This window comes from Paroedura picta, chromosome 10 (genome assembly GCF_049243985.1).
Source record: "Paroedura picta isolate Pp20150507F chromosome 10, Ppicta_v3.0, whole genome shotgun sequence".
NCBI classification, from domain to species: domain Eukaryota; kingdom Metazoa; phylum Chordata; class Lepidosauria; order Squamata; family Gekkonidae; genus Paroedura; species Paroedura picta.
In genome coordinates, this window is record NC_135378.1 from 50,708,328 (window position 1) to 50,722,223 (window position 13,896).

A 13,896-nucleotide genomic window follows, 5' to 3' on the forward strand; every position below is an offset into this window, starting at 1 on the left:
GCTTTGGGCTGATCCTGCGTTGAGCAGGGGGTTGGACTAGATGGCCTGTATGGCCCCTTCCAACTCTATGATTCTATGATTCTATTGTTAAATCAAGATCTCTGGGTGGATTTTCAAATTTCATCTGTTGAATGCAACATAGTTAACCAACTGTGGTTGGTGTACAAGCTGTGGCTCTTTCTTGAGGAGCAGATTTTCCTGTGATTATTGTTTCACTGATCACATCCATATTATAGTATTGTAACGAGCTCTGCATAAAGATAGCTCTGCAGATGGTTAGGATGCTCCCAATGGTACAGCATGTGCCTGTTAAGCTATGAACTAGCATAAGAGATAGAGGATATATTAGACTAAAAATAACTACATTGTCTGCAAATCTGTTTCTACTTTTCAAGCCTGAAACCATGTTATCTAAGGAACAGTCTACCTGTCTGTTTTTGATAGCAGCCTACCTGTCAGTTATATATCATAGATCTTTTTCCTTAGTGTGTCCTTTATCCTTGAGAAAAAGTGAGAGAGCCAGCTTGATGTAGTGGTGTGGACTTCTAATCTGGCGAGCCATGTTTGATTCCCTGCTCCCCCACATGGAACCAGCTAGGTGACCTTGGGCTTGCCACGGCACTGATAAGGCTGTTCCGACTGAGGAGTAATATCAGAGTTCTCTCGGCCTCACCTACCTCACAAGATGTCTGTTGTGGGGAGAGGAAAGGGAAGGCAATTGTAAACTGCTTCGAGACTCCTTCGAGGAGAGAAAAGCAGCATACAAGAACCAACTCTTCTTCTTCTTCTCCAATAAGTATAGAGTCTTTTTTTGTGTGTGTGTGGGGCCTTATTTGTGGGATACATTATTTGAACTATCTGCCTGGTACCAAATCTGTTAACCTTCCAGAATCATTAAAGCTTTTCTTTTTGCTCATGCAGTCGCTGGTTGTTAACATTTATTTAGTTGGCCAGTTTTTTTCTCTTCAGTTTTATTGTTACTTTAAAAAAAATCATAATCTGCAAAAAAGGTAGTTTTATTGCTGCTAAATCATTATTATATCAAGAACAATTGTATTCAACTGTAACTTTTAGTATGCTGTTTTTGTAAATGGGCGAGATCCAACCAGCTTTTTGATGCCACTGAGGTGAATGAGGAATCCTTTGGGAACTCAGAGTAGATTGAAGGATTCTGGATTTGGCATTAAGCAAAGCGAATAGGTGATGAGGAGGCCAAGTAAACTGCACTCTGAATAAAGCAAAATATGCAGTACTTTGTAGAGGCCAGCACTGCAGCATTGACTGCAGCCTGTAGCCTCCTGCAAAATCACTGGATGTTCAGTCTGAAGACTGCTGGAAGCCTCCACTTGAGAAATACTCCCATCTTTCCCCTATGGTTTCACTCCCATGCACCAATATGTTCAGCCTTGGCTATATTGCTCTCTTTGTACTACAAAAAGCCTGGATAGATTGCTGAAGTCATTTTTAAAAAATATAATCTGTTACTAATGGCAGGATACGAAAGTAATCAGTGAATGTTGCAGAGAGAAATACGCCCACACAGCAAGTCAAAGGAAAATGGCTTGGAGAAACGAGAGCTGAGAATGTCAGTGAAAGGCAAGAGGAAAGGAAGGCTTGTACAGTTTGTAGTTAATGATACTGTGCATTTGCCATAATTATACAAAACACACAGGGCACAAGCATCATTTCCCTGGACTCAATGAAAATTGATAAAACAGATCTATAGTGTGTGCGCATACACACAATTTCTATTTTATTTCTAAAATGCAATCGACATTATGGTAACGGACTTGACACAGAGGACATGAACTGCCTCCCCAGGACTCTAGGCACAGTATCCCATCCCCCCCCCTGCCCCGTGTGTGAACCCTTGACACAGCTCTTATACAAAGTAATGTTATTTGAAAATCAAATTATTTCTATAGGATCAGGATGCACATTCCAAGGTTATTTCATAAACTTAAACAGATTTGTTTTAAAATTTATTCTCACTTCAGTGATCAAGAATTTTAAAAATCTACAAAAACTGCATCCAGGTAATCATTCAGTATTCCTCTTCTTCACTGCATACATTTATGAAAACAGTGACTACAACAATTCCATGTGGAGCCAAAGAAAGGAGCAGACATAATTTCCTCCATAGCCATTCCCTATAATAAAATATAATATAAGAATGTTTTACCAATATTTAAAGCAATTAATTATTATAACCCTTGAAAAGTCATCTTACCAACTCAAAGTTGTAGAATAAACTCTATTGATATATATGTTATGAAATATTGGGAAATTGCTAGGATAAGTTTCACAATCATAGGAGGTATGCTTCTTATGCAAACTGGGTTTGTTAATTTATGTACCATGATGAAATTTACACTGACTGTAACTTTACTGTAATTTTCTGCACATAGGAAACAACCACTGATGAAAATTCAACACTGAAAACAGCACAATTCCAGAGTCCGTTTTGGTTACTTCATTAATCATTAAAATAGAGACAAGACACCTTTTGATGTTGGATTCAATTTCTTATTAAGGAATATTGTATAAATATTATGCTGTATACATAATTTGATAGCCTGGGACAGGTTCTTTCTTTTTTTTTTTTGTTATTCTTATTTACCAGCATTAGAAATATAAAAGACTAGCAAGAAAGCCCATTGCAAGCAGGAATGCAATGGGCGCTAGGACCCAGGGGACACTGGAAGGTGCCGATCTCTCTCTCTGTGTCTCTCTCTTCCCCTTCCCCTCTCGCAGCAGAAGTCATAGCAGGTAATTAGGGCTAGTTCCTAGGAGGGAAGGAGGGCTGGTGTGCAGTTTGGGGCAGCTCTCTCTTTCTGTCTCTTTCTTCCTTCGTTGCAGCAGGGGCGGCTCTCTCCGTGTCTGTCAGCAGCTTGGGGCAGCTCTCTCTGTGTCTCTCTCTGCCTCCCTCGCAGCAGGAGCGATAGGAGGGAATGAGGGCTCGTGTTCAGTCTGGCAGGGCTCTGTGTCTCTCTCTCTCTCTCTGGCACGTCTGAGAGGAATATGGTTAGAGTCCAGGAATGGAGAGCGGGAGCTATAAGGGCAGGGCCAATCAGGGTGCAGCCAGCATTAGTTCCTCTATATATTTGTGAAACAGCCTGGGGGGTGGAACATGTCCAGCTGTCCAAGTTGGAATAGGACCGATCAGGGTGCAGCCAGAGTTGCTGGCTGTACCCTGATTGGTCTTGTTCCAACTTGGACAGCCGGACACGTTCCAACCCCAGGCTGTTTCATAAATATATAGAGGAACCATGAATAAGGATTTGAGCACAGAGGAAAGTTTGCCACTTTTTCTTTGATCCTTGCTGAGTCTGTTGTGTTCACTTATACCAGACGTTTTCAAACTTTTGACCATGAAGGGACCCTTAAAATATTTTTCAGGCTTCAAGAAAGCCTGGAAGTGGTGCCAGTACGTTGCTGGATCCAGCCAATCAATCAATCATGGGCTCCAGTGACAACTAGTGATGTCAACAGCCATCTGAACTTCTGGGAAAGGCCATATAATCCCTGGGGTGCTCTCACATAACCTCAGGGTTTCCTAGAACCCTGCTTGGGAATCCATGACTTAAACAGTGTACGATTTTTATTTTCTCATTAAATTTCTTTACTTTTTATTTTATTTATTTATTATATTTATATACCACCCTCCCCGAGGGCTCAGGGCGGTTTACAGAAAACAGGAAAGGATACAATTAACCTATGGTAACAGGTAACAGTAACAGTAATAACATTATAACAATAATAACTTAACAAGATCATAATAATAACATTATAAAATAGAAATTGTGAGAGCCTCAGCTCAATTCTTACTGGACCCAGTAAAGCCGATTAGTATCAGTCGTAGTGGGGGGGGGGGCTTGGGGGCCAACTGGAAACGGCGGCTTGGTCGACCTCAACCAAATGCCTGTCGGAGGAGCTCCCTTTTGCAGGCCCTGTGGAACTGTCTAGGTTTTGTCAGGGCCCTGTTCTCCTCTGGGAGCTCATTCCACCAGGTGGGGTTCAGAATGGAGAAAGCTCTGGCCCTGGTTGAGGTAAAGCAGGCTTCCTTGGGGCCAGGGACCACCAGGAGGTTGGATGTAGTAGAGCGCAAGGCTCTTTCAGGAGTGTAGGTGGAGAGGCGGTCCCTCAGGTTTTAATGCAACTAATCTGATCTCTGTGACCCACATTAAAGCCCTGTTTATCCATGCATACCCAGAGCAAGAGGAGGAGAGGACAGATATTAACCCTAATCCCCTGAAATACATAGGCATATTAGTCCCCACTGCAGCAAGTTTAAAAGAGGTAGACTCAAACTTTGAGTTAATCAGCAAAGTGGAAGAAGATGTCTGAACACTAACCCTCAGGCAGGATCCCTAAAAGAAAATTTTAACCATTAGTGGCTCTAATATTTCCCCAGAGCCAGTATGGGAGGAGTGGGGTCTGGGACATGTCTGGGTGTCCAGACACCGCTTCCAGCTGCATGGGCTAGTCCAGGCATGGGCCAATCCAGGCATGCCCAGCAATCCAGGCATGCCCAGATTTGGCCAGCCCCTAGAGTGCCTGCCCCCAGAAGCCAGCCGCAAGGCACGCTCACAGCCTCTCAGCCAGATGCTCCCTGGCCACAGAGGAGACTGGTCCCATGGTACCCTGCCTGGCCTCCCACCAGTTCACACAGCAGCCTGGCAGCCTGCCAGGACCATCGCCCACGCTGCCATTGCTGCAGCCAGGTAGAGCGATGGCGCGGCTCCCACCGCTAACGCCTGGTGCAACAGGCTTTCAGCCTAGTCTTACTATAATACAATGTAAATGTTAATCAACAAAGACAGAGCTCTGTGAGACCCTCTAACAACTGCACTAAATCATCAAAAGCATCAGGTTATATTGCTCTGAAATCAATTTCAGACACCTTCTCTGCAAATAACATGTTTGATAGCGCTGAAAGCTATTGAGAATAGCTCTCCAACTCTCTCTTCTGGGAAAATGAGACCATTTTAGTTCCAAATTCAGATCAGAAGCCAGATAATGTGTCTACCATTAGCACCCTCACCCAAACAAACCTGGTGCTGCCACTCAAACCTGCAGCCACTCAGTCACTCGCCTAGCTGCAAAACTGGGGCATTTGCAAATGCTGATAATGGTTAATATAATTTGGGTTCACAGATGGCTTCTTCAAGAAGGGCCCACAACTGTCTCTTCCAATGTTATTGGAATCATGCCCTTGTTTAAGAAATACCCCTGGAAACAAATGGGAATTTCTGCTTGCGGTGTTATAAGCTGGGGTGTGCACAGGATGCTACAGTCCCTCCAAACAATTTGTCAACTTCCTCAGGCTGCAAAACCTGAAATTCATCCAAGCAAGCATAACTAAGCTATGTTTCAAATTATATTCTGTCGTTGTCCTGCAGAAATATTGGCATCCAAATTGGATTGGATGCAAGTCATTTTATCCATCAAGTGTTCTGCAAATAAATCACAGTTAGCCTCTAAGCTATCTATATTATTATGGAGGTTTTGATGGAGAAGAATCTTCACAAATTTGGAACAGCTCTGCTCAGTGGCTTTGTTGGGGCAGAGAACTAACAATGCTCCACGGCCATTATCATTATACATCAAGCTGTGTTTGTTTGCACTTTCTCCCAGGTTTCCTCCACCTGCATTCAAGAAATCTTTTTATTTATTTCAGATATATCCAACATTTACCCCTAGTAGAGACCCAAACCTATTCACATCATTTTCTACTGCTCTTATCTTCACAACACCCCTGTGAGGTAGGTTAGGCTAAGAGGTTGCAACTGGCCCAAGATCACCTATCAAACTTCCATGGCAGAGGGTCTGATCCTCTAACCCAGGGGTAGTCACTGGCAGGGGCTCCTGGGAATTGTAGTCCATGGACATCTGGGGGTCTGCAGTTTGACTATCCCTGCTCTAACCACTACACCATACTAGTTCTCAGCCAATCACTCAGCAATCCAAGGAACAAAACAGGCTCTCCTAAGTGAAAGAAGGCAGGAGTAGTTGTTTCAAGCACCTAGGTCATGTCCAAATTTAAAAGCTGGTTCAGGACATCATTGAGGAAGTGAACCATATCTACAGGAAATTTCCCAATGAACATCAAAAATCCACACTAAATGGCTCTGAAACTCTGTAAAATATCTTAGAAATAAAATGTCTACTAAATTCAAGTTAACTGAGTTATAAGGTAATTATCAGACATTTAATCTGTACAAGAGACTACATTGAAATATATATGATCTGTCTCAGTTGTTATGAAGTCCTGACCACACCAAATTGTATATTCAGTCCCCCGTCCCACACAGATTAAAAATCTTGGGGTCTCAACACCAGATCCATCTTCAGCAGTTCACACAGGGAGGGAACTTGAGGAAGAGTGCTTACATTCGAAAGCTCACACCTTGAATAAATCTTTGTTGGTCTTAAAGATGCCACTGGACTCTGATTTTGTTTTATTGTGCTGAGTTTATGGCTATTTGATGTTCTCCCACATTCGTTGGATTCCCATGGGAGGGGAGAGCAGGGTTTGGGATATATGTGAAGGCAGGGTTTGGGATATATGTGATATATCTTTGGCCTCAGTTTCAACAATGTTTTGATAAGAGTACATTCTTGCTCGATAAATGAAATCTTTTGCTCCATATCAAGAGTTTGCTTTTCTGAGTAATTGAAGATCCTCACAGTGGCAACATATTTCAGGGCAGTATTCAATTGCTGGTTATGTTGTCTATTATTATTATATGCTTTTACTATTATAAGGGAAAGGTAATATTTCCGTTTTCTGCCTCAGGTACCATCTAGGGCTAGTTCTGCCAGGAAAAATACAATTCTTTCCCAAGATAGTATATCCACTTATGCAGCAATTGGTGCGTGGAATAACCTTAGATAATCTAGTTTATATCATAATGAAGAACTCACATTGCCAATATTTGAGCCATGGAGTAACTGTTCCTATTGTAATCCAGAAGGAAATATTTTTAGAAAACAAATACAAGAGGCTCCCAGGAATTTAAAATTTACTTCACTTTTTCACTTAAATTAAATTTGGCATATTACTCCTAGCAAAGTATTGTCACTGAGCAACCCAGACATTGTAAGAAGGTAAAAATATGCTACTTTAAAAATAGATGAAAGGCAACATAAAGAAAAATACATGTTTTCCATGAGGACCATTTCAAATATCTTTAATAAACATGCTTTAATGGAGTAATTCAGCCTTGGATCATCATATACAATGACTGTATGGGAGCATACTCTGATGTGTGTATGCCTTCTGAGAATCCCTGATTTCCCACATAATTATACGTTTAGTAAATCAATGCCCATTTGTTGCAGGTGATCTACATGGATGTTGCATGCTAATTTCCACTTGGAAGTGCCTTTCATGCAGAAAACCTGTGTCATTTGAAGGATTTGCAGGGAAAAGGCAATAGCAAGTCAAGTCTGTTGATATGGTCTGCTGCTAAGTATACTGCCAATTGCACACAGCCCTTATCAGATTGAAGGCAGCACTATTGCTAGAAGATTTATGTGTGTCTTAGCTGGAATGAAAGAACTCTCTGGGGATCAACAAGGTATTTTAAACATTGTGAATGTGTATATCCTATGATGTTTCTTTAAACCCATCCACAATAAAAGTCTACACACAGCTCTGGAACCCACAACCCATTAGCACAAACACATCTAAAAATCACCTTGGAAACGGTAAAGATATTTGAATACAATTTGAAAATATCCATAAGAAGAAGGAATAGAGAATGTAGGTCGCTGAAGGGGGGAAAAGTGCACATAATGCCACTAAAAGCAGCAAGAAGCACATTTAATTTTAAAGGAGGAAAACAGATCTAGTCCAACAGAGCTTCAAGAAATAAAGAAAATGAAATTAACCACTGAATCATCATATATTTCTAAGCTATAGCCAATCAATTTTGCTTTAATTTGCAATGAGGAGTCATAGATAGATTTGGCATCATTAAATAGTTCTGAAGTTGTACTTTCTGTTCTATAACCAGAAAAATAAATGGTGCATTTATGTATGCAGATGGCAAAGTAACCGTTTGTGAAGATACGTTTGTTTTTTGCTCCTCTCAGCATTTTTTCAAAATCATACAATTTTACGAAACCCTTTTTGTTATCTCCTTAACATGTTATTCTCCATATGAAAGGCTACAGGAAGAAAATAGCAGCAGATTTATAAAGATAACCATATGTAACATTTTGCATAGCACCTCCATTCAAAGCTCTTTACACAATTGTCCCACTGTGATTCTTACAACAATCCTGAATCACGGATCAGCTTTACTCTTTCCTATCGAAAACAAAAGTTGGGGGGAGGGTTGGAGAGACTAAATGAGAATGACTTGAATCAGGGGCTTCCTGATCTATAATTCTTCTTTCTTTGCTACTCTACTATGCCAGCTCTCCCCATCTTTTGAGCCATGTTTTAAGGCATGGTTAAAAATCATGGCAGTGCTTGGGCATGTCATTCCCATATCTGAAGTGTAATCTGTACACACAGCATTCCTCAAAGAAACACATGGTAACAATCTGGAGTGATTCAGCACAACCATCTGAAAAGGTTATGTGTAGTTGTGTTATCTATTGATGAATATATGAAACACATTTTATAGGTTGTTCATAAACACAGAGTTGCTTAGCCATTTCTTAAGAGACTGTCCATAAAAATGTTCTTCTATAGAAATCAGGGGCAGATATTCTAAAGACCTTGCTTTTTTTCATCCCATGAAAATATAGAGAGGTGTTGCCTACATGTGGCTTACTAACAGACACTCTGGAAAAGATCTAAGGCACAGCTATACTTTCAATCTCAGTGAGTGGTGAGGTCTTTTCATGTTGATTGGCTGTCCCAGACACCAACCATTCTGCTTACCATTGTTCATCTCAGCAGCCTTTGTTCTACATCTCCTTCATGGTTCATCAGACACCAGCACTGTTCAGAAGGATTATGAACATGGAAGACTTCGGAGAAGCTCAGCAGATGGTTGGAATCGCACTGTGAATGGAGTTGATCCTTTCCCCTTACCCTGTTAAGGGCTTCCTAGAAAGAGTAAAAGAGAGACATGGACAGTACTGAGTTATAAACATCAGTGGCAACAAACTCCGGGGAGCTCAAGCACTCCTGAGTAGTAGCCTGAGATTCAGAAGTATGTGATATGAATTAAGAGAATAACATCACCAAGGTATTCTTCCTATTTCTGTAATCCCCTCTCCCATTTGGTGTTTCCAACATAGTGGGAATCACTTTTTTTTTTTGGTCCCAAACCTTACCTCTTTGTTGCAGGGAGATGTGTTTGAACTGTCTGAAGTTAATGTTTGGACAGCTTCATAGACCTCAGATCCTACAGGGCAAAAGACAACAGTAACAATGGTTGGAATGGAGCAGCTGGCAGTTACCCAGAAACGTAATTATGCTTCCTGTATTTGAATGTAGGATTGCATTGGCCTGACATCTTGTTGACATCTCAGTAATAGTTTGCTATCATATCAGAGTAGCATTTCTTCACTGTCCATACTTGACCCTGTGTGTAGGCTGCAGCTTACTGCTGGGAGAACATGTTGCTGAGAGGAAGACATTTGCTTAAATCAAAAATTGAGACAAGGGATCCTTGTGGAATGCCTTATCTTTGCAATCCTAGCAACATTTAATGAAGTATTTGATAATTACTTGATATATTCAACCCCCAAAGACCAAGAATGCCTTTCTATTTAATGTTAATATTTTTTCATCCAGGTACAGTCACATTATTTTCACCTAAACAATGTTTAGTTCCCTCGGAAAAAGAGATAGAACAGAAGCTTTTTACCTGCTGGAAGTAGTATTCTTTGAAAGTTAGTTTAAATCCCCTTGACATCACTCTTCTTTGAAGAGAAAATAATGGCAAATCCTAGGATAATGGGAGCCTACTGCTTCTCCCTTTTGTGCTTTATCCTAGAATGTCACTGTTGGCATGGTAAAGGTACCCCATCAAAAAGAGAGAGAGAGACGTAAATCTACTACTTCAAGGTTCTCTTCACATGTATCATTTACCATATTGCTCACAGGGAACTGAAATCCCAGGGTCACTAGGGAAATAGTACCCTACACAGCACCAAAGCTGCTCAGTTGCTGTTTCAGAGTACTTCTGAACAGCATGCATGTACAATTACTTAGGGTCACTAATACAAACACATATTTTGGTTAACACACCTATGCAAATTGTTCATATAGAGTCTTTTTTGGATTGGAAGAACTGAAGGCATATTTATGTTTATAGAACACTGAATTACCTTTCAACCTGGCTTAAACAAACCATGTGATATTTTGTTTCAAAGTCTGCCTTTGGTATGTAACAATGAAGAATATTCTATATATATACATTTGAATTATTATTATTATTATTATTATTATTATTATTATTAGATTTATTTCCTGCCACTCCCTGAGTAGGCTCGTGGCAGGTAACAGTTGTCTTAAAAAACCCAGTTAAAACCCCATTAAAAGACATTAAAAATCATAACATGACATGGCGGCAGCCAATCACAATCTACTCCCACTTATCAAGGCTATAGAGAATGGGGGGAGATGATGTATACTTCAGACCCCCCTGGGAGGCAACGCTCTACCTCGCAGACCCCATCCTCAACCATAAGCCTGGTGAAAGAGCTCCGTTTTACAGGCCCTGCGGAAAGCTGACAAATCCTGCAGGGCCCGTAGCTCACCCAGGAGCTCATTCCACCAGGTGGTGGCCAGGACTGAAAAAGCCCTGGCCCTGGTTGAGACTAGGCGTGCTTCTCTAGGGCCAGGAACACATACACATTTAAATTGAGTCTAATAGCCCCTTGAAGACCAACACAGATTTATTCAAGGCATGAGCTCACACGTTGAATAAATCTTCGTTGTTCTTAGAGGTGCTACTGGACACAGTTTTTGTTGTGCTACTTCGGACCAGCACAGCTACCCACTTTAATCACATACATATTTGTGAGCAATGCCAAGAGAATACTGAAACCAGAAAACAGCAGCAGGCAGCAATGTAGGACCATTATCAGAAGTACAAGGAAACTGGTGGCCAAGGGGACAACATTGACAGGACCCTTCCTTTAGAACAGCCAATAATATTAAGCTGCAATAAAAAAATGTATTGGAAAGGGCCATCAGATCACAGTTGACTTATAATGACTCAGTGGAGTTTCCAAGGTAAGAGATGTTCAATGGTGATTTTCCATTGCATACCTCTGCATCACAACCCTGGTATTCCTTGGAGTTCTCCCATCCAAATACCAACCAGGCCCAACCCTGCTCAATTTCCAAGATCTGATGAGACTGGGCTAGCCCGGTCTATCTAGTGGTCAGGGTAGCAAACTGTTACTGAAGTCTAAATTATGATGGAGAACAGATGTCTACAGATGCAAGGTCAGCAAGAAGAGGAATAGAGCCAGGGTGATATTGTGTGGATAGTAGCCTGAGATTCAGAAGTAGGAGCTGCAAGATCACTGTAATGAATGACAGAGAAGGGTAAATAAGTAAAGAGGGAGAGAGAGGACAATAAATAGAATGCTAGTGGATGGCCCTTCTGGGTTACCAAATGTTGGATGTCCAAGAGAGCGGAAGGTAATGTAACCCTAACCCCGGCTTTCTCAACAGGTGTTTTCATGTAACCCTGGAGTTCTTGACAGCTCTGGAAGGGTTTCCTGCATGGGAGGGAGTTAATTAAATTTATATAGGTTTTACATTTGTTAAACATTTATTGAGTGTTATGTCAACCTGCCCCCCCCTCCTAAAATGGCTAGTGATGGGCCTGCAGGAGATAGAAAGAGGAGGGTTCCCATGTAGGCATGTACACAGCTATGCTTCCCAACCATATTCTACATGATCAAGCCACTTCTGGAGTCTCTCAAAGCTTGAAGAATGTTTCAGTGGTTTCTCAATGGTAAAAAGGTTGAGAAAGGCCATCCTAACCTTTTGTCTGTCTCCCAACAGTCCCATTTTCTTTGTTTGTTCACTATCAAAAGATTTTGAGGTGGATACCAAGGTAGAAATAAAAGTGGAAGAAATCACTATGTATTTTAGCCTCTTTCCCAACATTTTAATTTGCAGGAAAAGATTTCTAAAAACAACTGTCTGCTGTACTCTTGGCATTTATCGCCTTTTATACCAAATACCAGTCCAGGAAAATTGCTAAGTTTTTGAGCTCCCCAGAAGCTTGTGGCTAGTAGCTCTCAGAAACAGAATGCCAAATTAGATGGGCCCTTACTCTGATCTAGACACTTATATTCTTAACCAAACTCCCCTGAAGATCAAAAGTGATTTAGTTGAGCTCTTCACATATGCAGCTGGCACTAGAAGCTCATTTACCTCCTCCTGTGATGTTTTCCCTGCAAAACTGACACATATAACAGGCACTGTGCCTCAAAGTGATTTCAGGCAGCTGAAAGGGGTTAGTAGAAGGAGGAGGAGTAGGTTCTTATATGCTGCTTTTCTCTACCAGAATGAATCTCAAAGCAGCTTATAACCACCTTTCCTTTCCTCTCCCCGCAACAGACACCCTGGGGGGTGGGTGAAGCTGAGAGAGCCCTGATATTACTGTTTGGTCAGAACAGCTTTATCAGTGTTGTGGCAAGCCCAAGGTCACCCAGCTGGCTGCATGTGGAGGAGGAGCGGTGAATCAAACCCAGCTCACCAGATTAGAAGTCTGCACTCCTAATCAACACCAAGCTGGCTGGTTAAAAAACTAATGAGCTGCATATTGTTGAATCCGGATTCTCTAGTACAGTCTTATTGCTGACCAGAGATTAAGCAGCAAGCAAGCAGATAGCACTGTAGGAATTAGGACAAAGTGGACAAAGCATGAGTTAACTCTGAAAAGAAGTGAATTCAGTGGGGTCTTCTTTACTACTCAGTTTCTGGTGCAAAGTCGACTGGCAGTTCTCTTGTTATTACAACTGCCACACTATACATCAACTGGCTGGTTTCAGTTATGTTTATTATTATGGGAAATATTTTAATTGCTGCATTGGTATTTTCAATTAATTGGACGAGGTATTTCTTTGTTGTTCTCACCTCAGGTAATCATTGTCTCTCTTCTTTGCTGTTAATATAATCTTAGATTTTTTGTCTTTCGATTCTTCCAGTACAGATGTGAGTTGATGATATATTGTTAATATTTAGCTCTTAATTAGTAGACTTTCAAGAGCAACTTCATTTCTATGTCCTATTTCTTGCTTGGTTTCATTTATTTCTTATTCTTCATGTTGTTCCTTTGTGTGGCTGTTGCTCCTTATTTCATTAAGCTCTATTGCTGTGAAAAAGCTGTTTGGTATGATAAAATGGTGCTGCTCCACTAGTCACTGTTCAGTGATGATACTCAGGATACTTTTCTTTCCATATTCCAGACATTCATTTCAAATATCCACACTGTTCAGGCCTTGATTCAAAATAATATTGTATGTTGATTCTGTTTTGTTTTCGAAACCATTTTTTCCAATGTTGCTGGTTTTTCAGAAGCTGATCGGGTCCCTGTTCTGATTGCTTTAAAGAAGATCCTGTTTCCAGTAGCACATTAGGCCTCTGCCCAGTTGCCCAACAGAAGAGTCTCTGTCCTGTAGTCCTGGGGTAGTCAACCTGTGGTCCTCCAGATGTTCATGGACTACAATTCCCATGAGCCCCTGCCAGCAAATGCTGGCAGGGGCTCATGGGAATTGTAGTCCATGGACATCTGGAGGACCACAGGTTGACTACTCCTGCTGTAGTCAGTATCCCATACTTGCTTCAGGAGCATCCCTTAACTATATTATTTCAAACAGATTACTTCTAACAGTAAATGCTAGTTTTATGATTGCTGCAGAAATATGTTTCACTTTTTACCATATAAGTACAATAGCGAATAT

At 41.1% G+C, this 13,896-nt stretch overlaps 1 long non-coding RNA gene across 1 annotated transcript; it reads right to left on the minus strand.

Annotated features, from left to right (window-relative positions):
* Positions 1-2,105: 2,105 nt before the first annotated feature.
* On the minus strand, positions 2,106-9,373 carry LOC143819717 (uncharacterized). Its single transcript, XR_013225058.1, has 3 exons — positions 9,298-9,373; positions 8,900-9,067; positions 2,106-2,150 (listed from the first exon to the last, which is right to left on the minus strand). It is a non-coding gene; the product is annotated as an uncharacterized LOC143819717 (long non-coding RNA).
* Between the last annotated feature and the right edge of the window lie 4,523 nt (positions 9,374-13,896).